Below are 13328 nucleotides of genomic sequence, written 5' to 3' on the forward strand. Positions count from 1 at the left end.
AGTTTCACAGGCCTTTTAAGAGATGATCCCGGTAGGCTGTAAGAGCACTGAGCAGAGCGGTTTGTTTCTTAGCTTCCCAAAGAGCTGGAAGCAAGATGCTTTAGGGCCTTTCTCCAGTTTGGATACAAGGCAGGGCCTCGAGCCTTGAAGCTCTAGGGCAATGTAGCACACCCACAGCTGAAGTTCAACTTCAGCCAGATCAGGCCTGCAAAGAAACTGCGTTTCACAGGCCCTGGTAAGAGATGTTCCCGGTAGTCTGTAAGAGCACTGTCCAGAGTGAGTTGTTTCTAAGCTTCCCGAAGAGCTGGAAGCAAGATGCTTTAGGGCCTCTCTCCAGTTTGGGTACAAGGCAAGGACTTGTGCATGGAAGCTCTAGGGCAATGTAGCACACCCAGAGGAGAAGTTCTACTTCAGCCAGATCAGGCCTGCAAGGAAACTGCGTTTCACAGGCCTTTGTAAGAGATGTTCCCGGTAGGCTGTAAGAGCACTGTGCAGAGTGAGTTGTTTCTTAGCTTCCCAAAGAGCTGGAAGCAAGATGCTTTGGTACCCAACTCGCCCTTTATAAAGAAGACTGCACGTTGTGCCTTTCAGCTCTAGGGCAATGTGGCACACCTGGAACAGAGTTTCTACTTCACCCAGATCAGTCCTGCAAAGAAACTGCGTTTGACAGCCCTTTGTAAGAGATGTTCCCGGTATGGTGTAATAGCACTGTGCACAGTGAGTTGTTTCTTAGCGTCCCAAAGAGCTGGAAGCAAGATGCTTTAGGGCCTTTCTCCAGTTTGGATACAAGGCAGGGCCTCGAGCCTTGAAGCTCTAGGGCAATGTAGCACACCCACAGCAGAAGTTCTACTTCAGCCAGATCAGGCCTGCAAAGAAACTGTGTTTCACAGGCCTTGGTAAGAGATGTTCCCGGTAGTCTGTAAGAGCACTGTCCACAGCGAGTTGTTTCTAAGCTTCCCGAAGAGCTGGAAGCAAGATGCTTTAGGGCCTCTCTCCAGTTTGGGTACAAGGCAGGGCCTTGTGCATGGAAGCTCTAGGGCAATGTAGCACACCCAGAGGAGCAGTTCTACTTCAGCCAGATCAGGCCTGCAAGGAAACTGCGTTTCACAGGACTTTGTAAGAGATGTTCCCGGTAGGCTGTAAGAGCACTGTGCAGAGCGAGTTGTTTCTTAGCTTCCCAAAGAGCTGGAAGCAAGATGCTTTGGGGAGTATCTCCGGCTTTGGAAATGATTCAGCACTTTGTGCCTTGGAGCTCTAGGGCAATGTAGCACACCCACAGCAGAAGTTCTACTTCAGCCAGATCAGGCCTGCAAAGGAACTGCGTGTCACAGGCCTTTGTAAGAGATGTTCCTGGTAGGCTGTGAGAGCACTGTGCAGAGCGAGTTGTTTCTTAGCTTCCCAAAGAGCTGGAAGCAAGATACTTTGCGGCCTCTCTCCGTCTTTGGAAATAATGCAGCTCTTTGTGAATTGGAGCTCTAGGGCAATGTAGCAAACTCAGAGCAGAAGTTCTACTTCAGCCAGATCAGGCCTGCAAAGGAACTGCGTTTCACAGGCCTTTGTAAGAGATGTTCTCGGTAGGCTGTAAGAGCAGTGTGCAGACCGAGTTGTTTCTTAGCTTCCCGAAGAGCTGGAAGCAAGATGCTTTAGGGCCTCTCTCCAGTTTGGATACAAGGCAGGGCCCTGTGCATGGAAGCTCTAGGGCAATGTACAACGCCTAGAGCAGAAGTTCTACTTCAGCCAGATCACGCCTGCAAAGGAACTGCGTTTCACAGGCCTTTGTAAGAGATATTCCCGGTAGGCTGTAAGAGCACTGTGCAGAGCGAGTTGTTTGGTAGCTTCCCAAAGAGCTGGAAGCAAGATGCTTTTGGCCCAACTTGCCCTTTGGAAAGAAGACTGCACGTTGTGCCTTTCAGCTCTCAGGCAATGTAGCACACCCAGAGCAGAAGTTCTACTTCAGCCAGATCAGGCCTGCAAAGAAACTGCGTTTCACAGGCCTCTGTAAGAGATGTTCCCGGTCGGCTGTAAGAGCACTGTGTAGAGCGAGTTGTTTCTTATCTTGCCAAAGAGCTGGAAACAAGATGCTTTGGGGCGTATCTCCGTCTTTGGAAATGATTCAGCACTTTGTGCCTTGGAGCTTAGGGCAATGTAGCACACACACAGCAGAAGTTCTACTTCAGCCAGATCAGGCCTGCAAAGGAACTGCGTTTCACAGGCCTTTGTAAGAGATGTTCTAGGTAGGCTGTAAGAGCAGTGTGCAGACCGAGTTGTTTCTTAGCTTCCCGAAGAGCTGGAAGCAAGATTCTTTAGGGCCGTTCTCCAGTTTGGATACAAGGCAGGGCCTTGTGCATGGAAGCTCTAGGGCAATGTACAACACCTAGAGCAGAAGTTCTACTTCAGCCAGATCACGCCTGCAAAAGAACTGCGTTTCACAGGCCTTTGTAAGAGATGTTTCCGGTAGGCTGTAAGAGCACTGTGCAGAGCGAGTTGTTTCTTAGCTTCCCAAAGAGCTGGAAGCAAGATGCTTTTGGCCCAACTTGCCCTTTGGAAAGAAGACTGCACGTTGTGCCCTTCAGCTCTCAGGCAATGTAGCACACCCAGAGCAGAAGTTCTACTGCAGCCAGATCAGGCCTGCAAAGAAACTGCGTGTCGCAGGCCTTTGTAAGAGATGTTCCCGGTAGGGTGTAAGAGCATTGTGCAGAACGAGTTGTTTCTTAGCTTCCCGAAGAGCTGGAAGCAAGATGCTTTAGGGCCTCTCTCCAGTTTGGATACAAGGCAGGGCCTTGTGCATGGAAGCTCTAGGGCAATGTACAAACCTAGAGCATAAGTTCTACTTCAGGCAGATCAGGCCTGCAAAGGAACTGCGTTTCTCAGGCCTTTTTAAGAGATGTTCTCGGTAGGCTGTAAGAGCACTGTGCAGAGCGTGTTGTTTCTTAGTTTCCCAAAGAGCTAGAAGCAAGATGCTTTGGGTTCTCACTCCCCCTTTGGATACAAGACTCGGCTTTGTGCCTTAAAGCTCTAGGGCAAAGTAGAACACCCACAGCAGAAGTTCTACTTCAGCCAGATCAGGCCTGCAAAGAAACTGAGTTTCACAGGCCTTTTAAGAGATGATCCCGGTAGGCTGTAAGAGCACTGAGCAGAGCGGTTTGTTTCTTAGCTTCCCAAAGAGCTGGAAGCAAGATGCTTTAGGGCCTTTCTCCAGTTTGGATACAAGGCAGGGCCTCGAGCCTTGAAGCTCTAGGGCAATGTAGCACACCCACAGCTGAAGTTCAACTTCAGCCAGATCAGGCCTGCAAAGAAACTGCGTTTCACAGGCCCTGGTAAGAGATGTTCCCGGTAGTCTGTAAGAGCACTGTCCAGAGTGAGTTGTTTCTAAGCTTCCCGAAGAGCTGGAAGCAAGATGCTTTAGGGCCTCTCTCCAGTTTGGGTACAAGGCAAGGACTTGTGCATGGAAGCTCTAGGGCAATGTAGCACACCCAGAGGAGAAGTTCTACTTCAGCCAGATCAGGCCTGCAAGGAAACTGCGTTTCACAGGCCTTTGTAAGAGATGTTCCCGGTAGGCTGTAAGAGCACTGTGCAGAGTGAGTTGTTTCTTAGCTTCCCAAAGAGCTGGAAGCAAGATGCTTTGGTACCCAACTCGCCCTTTATAAAGAAGACTGCACGTTGTGCCTTTCAGCTCTAGGGCAATGTGGCACACCTAGAACAGAGTTTCTACTTCACCCAGATCAGTCCTGCAAAGAAACTGCGTTTGACAGCCCTTTGTAAGAGATGTTCCCGGTATGGTGTAATACCACTGTGCACAGTGAGTTGTTTCTTAGCGTCCCAAAGAGCTGGAAGCAAGATGCTTTAGGGCCTTTCTCCAGTTTGGATACAAGGCAGGGCCTCGAGCCTTGAAGCTCTAGGGCAATGTAGCACACCCACAGCAGAAGTTCTACTTCAGCCAGATCAGGCCTGCAAAGAAACTGTGTTTCACAGGCCTTGGTAAGAGATGTTCCCGGTAGTCTGTAAGAGCACTGTCCACAGCGAGTTGTTTCTAAGCTTCCCGAAGAGCTGGAAGCAAGATGCTTTAGGGCCTCTCTCCAGTTTGGGTACAAGGCAGGGCCTTGTGCATGGAAGCTCTAGGGCAATGTAGCACACCCAGAGGAGCAGTTCTACTTCAGCCAGATCAGGCCTGCAAGGAAACTGCGTTTCACAGGACTTTGTAAGAGATGTTCCCGGTAGGCTGTAAGAGCACTGTGCAGAGCGAGTTGTTTCTTAGCTTCCCAAAGAGCTGGAAGCAAGATGCTTTGGGGAGTATCTCCGGCTTTGGAAATGATTCAGCACTTTGTGCCTTGGAGCTCTAGGGCAATGTAGCACACCCACAGCAGAAGTTCTACTTCAGCCAGATCAGGCCTGCAAAGGAACTGCGTGTCACAGGCCTTTGTAAGAGATGTTCCTGGTAGGCTGTGAGAGCACTGTGCAGAGCGAGTTGTTTCTTAGCTTCCCAAAGAGCTGGAAGCAAGATACTTTGCGGCCTCTCTCCGTCTTTGGAAATAATGCAGCTCTTTGTGAATTGGAGCTCTAGGGCAATGTAGCAAACTCAGAGCAGAAGTTCTACTTCAGCCAGATCAGGCCTGCAAAGGAACTGCATTTCACAGGCCTTTGTAAGAGATGTTCTCGGTAGGCTGTAAGAGCAGTGTGCAGACCGAGTTGTTTCTTAGCTTCCCGAAGAGCTGGAAGCAAGATGCTTTAGGGCCTCTCTCCAGTTTGGATACAAGGCAGGGCCCTGTGCATGGAAGCTCTAGGGCAATGTACAACGCCTAGAGCAGAAGTTCTACTTCAGCCAGATCACGCCTGCAAAGGAACTGCGTTTCACAGGCCTCTGTAAGAGATGTTCCCGGTAGGCTGTAAGAGCACTGTGCAGAGCGAGTTGTTTCTTAGCTTCCCAAAGAGCTATAAGCAAGATGCTTTTGGCCCAACTTGCCCTTTGGAAAGAAGACTGCACGTTGTGCCCTTCAGCTCTCAGGCAATGCAGCACACCCAGAGCAGAAGTTCTACTGCAGCCAGATCAGGCCTGCAAAGAAACTGCGTGTCGCAGGCCTTTGTAAGAGATGTTCCCGGTAGGGTGTAAGAGCACTGTGCAGACCGAGTTGTTTCTTAGCTTCCCGAAGAGCTGGAAGCAAGATGCTTTAGGGCCTCTCTCCAGTTTGGATACAAGGCAGGGCCTTGTGCATAGAAGCTCTAGGGCAATGTACAACACCTAGAGCATAAGTTCTACTTCAGGCAGATCAGGCCTGCAAAGGAACTGCGTTTCACAGGCCTTTTTAAGAGATGTTCTCGGTAGGCTGTAAGAGCACTGTACAGAGCGAGTTGTTTCTTAGTTTCCCAAAGAGCTAGAAGCAAGATGCTTTGGGGTCTGACTCCCCCTTTGGATACAAGACTCGGCTTTGTGCCTTGAAGCTCTAGGGCAATGTAGAACACCCACAGCAGAAGTTCTACTTCAGCCAGATCAGGCCTGCAAAGAAACTGCGTTTCACAGGCCTTTGTAAGAGATGTTCCCGGTAGGCTGTAAGAGCACTGTGCATAGCGAGTTGTTTCTTAGCTTCCCAAAGAGCTGGAAGCAAGATGCTTTGGGACCCAACTCGCCCTTTATAAAGAAGACTGCACGTTGTGCCTTTCAGCTCTAGGGCAATGTAGCACACCCAGAGCAGAAGTTCTACTACAGCCAGATCAGGCCTGTAAAGGAACTGCGTTTCACAGGCCTTTGTAAGAGATGTTCCCGGTAGGCTGTAAGAGCACTGTGCAGAGCGAGTTGTTTCTTAGCTTCCCAAAGAGCTGGAGGCAAGATGCTTTGGGACCCAACTCGCCCTTTGAAAGAAGACTGCACGTTGTGCCTTTCAGCTCTCGGGCAAGGTAGCACACCCAGAGCAGAAGTTCTACTTCAGCCAGATCAGGCCTGCAAAGAAACTGCGTTTCACAGGCCTTTGTAAGAGATGTTCCCGGTAGGCTGTAAGAGCACTGTGCAGAGCGAGTTGTTTGGTAGCTTCCCAAAGAGCTGGAAGCAAGATGCTTTTGGCCCAACTTGCCCTTTGGAAAGAAGACTGCACGTTGTGCCTTTCAGCTCTCAGGCAATGTAGCACACCCAGAGCAGAAGTTCTACTTCAGCCATATCAGGCCTGCAAAGAAACTGCGTTTCACAGGCCTTTGTAGGAGATGTGCCCGGTAGGCTGTAAGAGCACTGTGTAGAGCGAGTTGTTTCTTATCTTGCCAAAGAGCTGGAAACAAGATGCTTTGGGGCGTATCTCCGTCTTTGGAAATGATTCAACACTTTGTGCCTTCGAGCTTAGGGTAATTTAGCACACCCACAGCAGAAGTTCTACTTCAGCCAGATCAGGCCTACAAAGCAACTGCGTTTAACCCGCCTTTGTAAGAGATGTTTCTGGTAGGCTGTAAGAGCACTGTGCCGAGCGAGTTGTGTCTTAGCTTCCCAAAGGGCTGGAAGCAAGATGCTTTGGGCCCTATCTTCCACTCTGGAAACAAGGCAGGGCTTTGTGCCTTGAAGCTCTATGGCAATGTAGCTCTCCCACAGCAGAAGTTGTACTTCAGCTAGATAAGGCCTGCAAAGGCATTGCGTTTCACAGGCCTTTGTAAGAGATGTTCCCGGTAGGCTGTAAGAGCACTGTGCAGAGCGAGCTGTTTCTTAGCTTTCCAAGGAGCTGGAAGCAAGATGCTTTGGGGCCTCTCTCCCCCTTTGGATACAAGGCAGGACCTTGTGCATTGAAGCTCTAGGGCGATGTACAACACCCAGAGCATAAGTTCTACTTCAGCCAGATCAGTCCTGCAAAGTAACTGCGTTTCACAGGCCTTTGTAAGAGATGTTCCCGGTGCTGTAAGAGCACTGTGCAGAGCGAGTTGTTTCTTAGCTTCCCAAAGACCTGGAAGCAAGATGCTTTGGGGTGTATCTCCGTGTTTGGAAATGATTCAGCACTTTGTGCCTTGGAGCTCTAGGGCAATGTAGCACACCCAGAACAGAGTTTCTACTTCACCCAGATCAGTCCTGCAAAGAAACTGCGTTTGACAGCCCTTTGTAAGAGATGTTCCCGGTATGGTGTAATAGCACTGTGCACAGTGAGTTGTTTCTTAGCGTCCCAAAGAGCTGGAAGCAAGATGCTTTAGGGCCTTTCTCCAGTTTGGATACAAGGCAGGGCCTCGAGCCTTGAAGCTCTAGGGCAATGTAGCACACCCACAGCAGAAGTTCTACTTCAGCCAGATCAGGCCTGCAAAGAAACTGCGTTTCACAGGCCTTGGTAAGAGATGTTCCCGGTAGTCTGTAAGAGCACTGTCCACAGCGAGTTGTTTCTAAGCTTCCCGAAGAGCTGGAAGCAAGATGCTTTAGGGCCTCTGTCCAGTTTGGGTACAAGGCAGGGCCTTGTGCATGGAAGCTCTAGAGCAATGTAGCACACCCAGAGGAGAAGTTCTACTTCAGCCAGATCACGCCTGCAAAGGAACTGCGTTTCACAGGCCTTTGTAAGAGATGTTCCCGATAGGCTGTGAGAGCACTGTGCAGAGCGAGTTGTTTCATAGCTTCCCAAAGAGCTGGAAGCAAGATACTTTGCGGCCTCTCTCCGTCTTTGGAAATAATGCAGCTCTTTGTGAATTGGAGCTCTAGGGCAATGTAGCAAACTCAGAGCAGAAGTTCTACTTCAGCCAGATCAGGCCTGCAAAGGAACTGCGTTTCACAGGCCTTTGTAAGAGATGTTCTCGGTAGGCTGTAAGAGCAGTGTGCAGACCGAGTTGTTTCTTAGCTTCCCGAAGAGCTGGAAGCAAGATGCTTTAGGGCCTCTCTCCAGTTTGGATACAATGCAGGGCCCTGTGCATGGAAGCTCTAGGGCAATGTACAACGCCTGGAGCAGAAGTTCTACTTCAGCCAGATCACGCCTGCAAAGGAACTGCGTTTCACAGGCCTTTGTAAGAGATGTTCCCGGTAGGCTGTAAGAGCACTGTGCAGAGCGAGTTGTTTCTTAGCTTCCCAAAGAGCTGGAAGCAAGATGCTTTTGGCCCAACTTGCCCTTTGGAAAGAAGACTGCACGTTGTGCCCTTCAGCTCTCAGGCAATGTAGCACACCCAGAGCAGAAGTTCTACTGCAGCCAGATCAGGCCTGCAAAGAAACTGCGTGTCGCAGGCCTTTGTAAGAGATGTTCCCGGTAGGGTGTAAGAGCACTGTGCAGACCGAGTTGTTTCTTAGCTTCCCGAAGAGCTGGAAGCAAGATGCTTTAGGGCCTCTCTCCAGTTTGGATACAAGGCAGGGCCTTGTGCATAGAAGCTCTAGGGCAATGTACAACACCTAGAGCATAAGTTCTACTTCAGGCAGATCAGGCCTGCAAAGGAACTGCGTTTCACAGGCCTTTTAAGAGATGTTCCCGGTAGGCTGTAAGAGCACTGAGCAGAGCGGTTTGTTTCTTAGCTTCCCAAAGAGCTGGAAGCAAGATGCTTTAGGGCCTTTCTCCAGTTTGGATACAAGGCAGGGCCTCGAGCCTTGAAGCTCTAGGGCAATGTAGCACACCCACAGCTGAAGTTCAACTTCAGCCAGATCAGGCCTGCAAAGAAACTGCGTTTCACAGGCCTTGGTAAGAGATGTTCCCGGTAGTCTGTAAGAGCACTGTCCAGAGCGAGTTGTTTCTAAGCTTCCCGAAGAGCTGGAAGCAAGATGCTTTAGGGCCTCTCTCCAGTTTGGGTACAAGGCAGGGACTTGTGCATGGAAGCTCTAGGGCAATGTAGCACACCCAGAGGAGAAGTTCTACTTCAGCCAGATCAGGCCTGCAAGGAAACTGCGTTTCACAGGCCTTTGTAAGAGATGTTCCCGGTAGGCTGTAAGAGCACTGTGCAGAGCGAGTTGTTTCTTAGCTTCCCAAAGAGCTGGAAGCAAGATGCTTTGGTACCCAACTCGCCCTTTATAAAGAAGACTGCACGTTGTGCCTTTCAGCTCTAGGGCAATGTAGCACACCCAGAACAGAGTTTCTACTTCACCCAGATCAGTCCTGCAAAGAAACTGCGTTTGACAGCCCTTTGTAAGAGATGTTCCCGGTATGGTGTAATAGCACTGTGCACAGTGAGTTGTTTCTTAGCGTCCCAAAGAGCTGGAAGCAAGATGCTTTAGGGCCTTTCTCCAGTTTGGATACAAGGCAGGGCCTCGAGCCTTTAAGCTCTAGGGCAATGTAGCACACCCACAGCAGAAGTTCTACTTCAGCCAGATCAGGCCTGCAAAGAAACTGCGTTTCACAGGCCTTGGTAAGAGATGTTCCCGGTAGTCTGTAAGAGCACTGTCCACAGCGAGTTGTTTCTAAGCTTCCCGAAGAGCTGGAAGCAAGATGCTTTAGGGCCTCTCTCCAGTTTGGGTACAAGGCAGGGCCTTGTGCATGGAAGCTCTAGGGCAATGTAGCACACCCAGAGGAGCAGTTCTACTTCAGCCAGATCAGGCCTGCAAGGAAACTGCGTTTCACAGGACTTTGTAAGAGATGTTCCCGGTAGGCTGTAAGAGCACTGTGCAGAGCGAGTTGTTTCTTAGCTTCCCAAAGAGCTGGAAGCAAGATGCTTTGGGGAGTATCTCCGGCTTTGGAAATGATTCAGCACTTTGTGCCTTGGAGCTCTAGGGCAATGTAGCACACCCACAGCAGAAGTTCTACTTCAGCCAGATCAGGCCTGCAAAGGAACTGCGTGTCACAGGCCTTTGTAAGAGATGTTCCTGGTAGGCTGTGAGAGCACTGTGCAGAGCGAGTTGTTTCTTAGCTTCCCAAAGAGCTGGAAGCAAGATACTTTGCGGCCTCTCTCCGTCTTTGGAAATAATGCAGCTCTTTGTGAATTGGAGCTCTAGGGCAATGTAGCAAACTCAGAGCAGAAGTTCTACTTCAGCCAGATCAGGCCTGCAAAGGAACTGCGTTTCACAGGCCTTTGTAAGAGATGTTCTCAGTAGGCTGTAAGAGCAGTGTGCAGACCGAGTTGTTTCTTAGCTTCCCGAAGAGCTGGAAGCAAGATGCTTTAGGGCCTCTCTCCAGTTTGGATACAAGGCAGGGCCCTGTGCATGGAAGCTCTAGGGCAATGTACAACGCCTAGAGCAGAAGTTCTACTTCAGCCAGATCACGCCTGCAAAGGAACTGCGTTTCACAGGCCTTTGTAAGAGATGTTCCCGGTAGGCTGTAAGAGCACTGTGCAGAGCGAGTTGTTTCTTAGCTTCCCAAAGAGCTATAAGCAAGATGCTTTTGGCCCAACTTGCCCTTTGGAAAGAAGACTGCACGTTGTGCCCTTCAGCTCTCAGGCAATGCAGCACACCCAGAGCAGAAGTTCTACTGCAGCCAGATCAGGCCTGCAAAGAAACTGCGTGTCGCAGGCCTTTGTAAGAGATGTTCCCGGTAGGGTGTAAGAGCACTGTGCAGACCGAGTTGTTTCTTAGCTTCCCGAAGAGCTGGAAGCAAGATGCTTTAGGGCCTCTCTCCAGTTTGGATACAAGGCAGGGCCTTGTGCATAGAAGCTCTAGGGCAATGTACAACACCTAGAGCATAAGTTCTACTTCAGGCAGATCAGGCCTGCAAAGGAACTGCGTTTCACAGGCCTTTTAAGAGATGTTCCCGGTAGGCTGTAAGAGCACTGAGCAGAGCGGTTTGTTTCTTAGCTTCCCAAAGAGCTGGAAGCAAGATGCTTTAGGGCCTTTCTCCAGTTTGGATACAAGGCAGGGCCTCGAGCCTTGAAGCTCTAGGGCAATGTAGCACACCCACAGCTGAAGTTCAACTTCAGCCAGATCAGGCCTGCAAAGAAACTGCGTTTCACAGGCCCTGGTAAGAGATGTTCCCGGTAGTCTGTAAGAGCACTGTCCAGAGTGAGTTGTTTCTAAGCTTCCCGAAGAGCTGGAAGCAAGATGCTTTAGGGCCTCTCTCCAGTTTGGGTACAAGGCAAGGACTTGTGCATGGAAGCTCTAGGGCAATGTAGCACACCCAGAGGAGCAGTTCTACTTCAGCCAGATCAGGCCTGCAAGGAAACTGCGTTTCACAGGCCTTTGTAAGAGATGTTCCCGGTAGGCTGTAAGAGCACTGTGCAGAGTGAGTTGTTTCTTAGCTTCCCAAAGAGCTGGAAGCAAGATGCTTTGGTACCCAACTCGCCCTTTATAAAGAAGACTGCACGTTGTGCCTTTCAGCTCTAGGGCAATGTGGCACACCTAGAACAGAGTTTCTACTTCACCCAGATCAGTCCTGCAAAGAAACTGCGTTTGACAGCCCTTTGTAAGAGATGTTCCCGGTATGGTGTAATAGCACTGTGCACAGTGAGTTGTTTCTTAGCGTCCCAAAGAGCTGGAAGCAAGATGCTTTAGGGCCTTTCTCCAGTTTGGATACAAGGCAGGGCCTCGAGCCTTGAAGCTCTAGGGCAATGTAGCACACCCACAGCAGAAGTTCTACTTCAGCCAGATCAGGCCTGCAAAGAAACTGTGTTTCACAGGCCTTGGTAAGAGATGTTCCCGGTAGTCTGTAAGAGCACTGTCCACAGCGAGTTGTTTCTAAGCTTCCCGAAGAGCTGGAAGCAAGATGCTTTAGGGCCTCTCTCCAGTTTGGGTACAAGGCAGGGCCTTGTGCATGGAAGCTCTAGGGCAATGTAGCACACCCAGAGGAGCAGTTCTACTTCAGCCAGATCAGGCCTGCAAGGAAACTGCGTTTCACAGGACTTTGTAAGAGATGTTCCCGGTAGGCTGTAAGAGCACTGTGCAGAGCGAGTTGTTTCTTAGCTTCCCAAAGAGCTGGAAGCAAGATGCTTTGGGGAGTATCTCCGGCTTTGGAAATGATTCAGCACTTTGTGCCTTGGAGCTCTAGGGCAATGTAGCACACCCACAGCAGAAGTTCTACTTCAGCCAGATCAGGCCTGCAAAGGAACTGCGTGTCACAGGCCTTTGTAAGAGATGTTCCTGGTAGGCTGTGAGAGCACTGTGCAGAGCGAGTTGTTTCTTAGCTTCCCAAAGAGCTGGAAGCAAGATACTTTGCGGCCTCTCTCCGTCTTTGGAAATAATGCAGCTATTTGTGAATTGGAGCTCTAGGGCAATGTAGCAAACTCAGAGCAGAAGTTCTACTTCAGCCAGATCAGGCCTGCAAAGGAACTGCGTTTCACAGGCCTTTGTAAGAGATGTTCTCGGTAGGCTGTAAGAGCAGTGTGCAGACCGAGTTGTTTCTTAGCTTCCCGAAGAGCTGGAAGCAAGATGCTTTAGGGCCTCTCTCCAGTTTGGATACAAGGCAGGGCCCTGTGCATGGAAGCTCTAGGGCAATGTACAACGCCTAGAGCAGAAGTTCTACTTCAGCCAGATCACGCCTGCAAAGGAACTGCGTTTCACAGGCCTTTGTAAGAGATGTTCCCGGTAGGCTGTAAGAGCACTGTGCAGAGCGAGTTGTTTCTTAGCTTCCCAAAGAGCTATAAGCAAGATGCTTTTGGCCCAACTTGCCCTTTGGAAAGAAGACTGCACGTTGTGCCCTTCAGCTCTCAGGCAATGCAGCACACCCAGAGCAGAAGTTCTACTGCAGCCAGATCAGGCCTGCAAAGAAACTGCGTGTCGCAGGCCTTTGTAAGAGATGTTCCCGGTAGGGTGTAAGAGCACTGTGCAGACCGAGTTGTTTCTTAGCTTCCCGAAGAGCTGGAAGCAAGATGCTTTAGGGCCTCTCTCCAGTTTGGATACAAGGCAGGGCCTTGTGCATAGAAGCTCTAGGGCAATGTACAACACCTAGAGCATAAGTTCTACTTCAGGCAGATCAGGCCTGCAAAGGAACTGCGTTTCACAGGCCTTTTAAGAGATGTTCCCGGTAGGCTGTAAGAGCACTGAGCAGAGCGGTTTGTTTCTTAGCTTCCCAAAGAGCTGGAAGCAAGATGCCTTAGGGCCTTTCTCCAGTTTGGATACAAGGCAGGGCCTCGAGCCTTGAAGCTCTAGGGCAATGTAGCACACCCACAGCTGAAGTTCAACTTCAGCCAGATCAGGCCTGCAAAGAAACTGCGTTTCACAGGCCCTGGTAAGAGATGTTCCCGGTAGTCTGTAAGAGCACTGTCCAGAGTGAGTTGTTTCTAAGCTTCCCGAAGAGCTGGAAGCAAGATGCTTTAGGGCCTCTCTCCAGTTTGGGTACAAGGCAAGGACTTGTGCATGGAAGCTCTAGGGCAATGTAGCACACCCAGAGGAGAAGTTCTACTTCAGCCAGATCAGGCCTGCAAGGAAACTGCGTTTCACAGGCCTTTGTAAGAGATGTTCCCGGTAGGCTGTAAGAGCACTGTGCAGAGTGAGTTGTTTCTTAGCTTCCCAAAGAGCTGGAAGCAAGATGCTTTGGTACCCAACTCGC

Source organism: Equus caballus, chromosome 1, assembly GCF_041296265.1.
Source record: "Equus caballus isolate H_3958 breed thoroughbred chromosome 1, TB-T2T, whole genome shotgun sequence".
Classification (NCBI taxonomy): domain Eukaryota; kingdom Metazoa; phylum Chordata; class Mammalia; order Perissodactyla; family Equidae; genus Equus; species Equus caballus.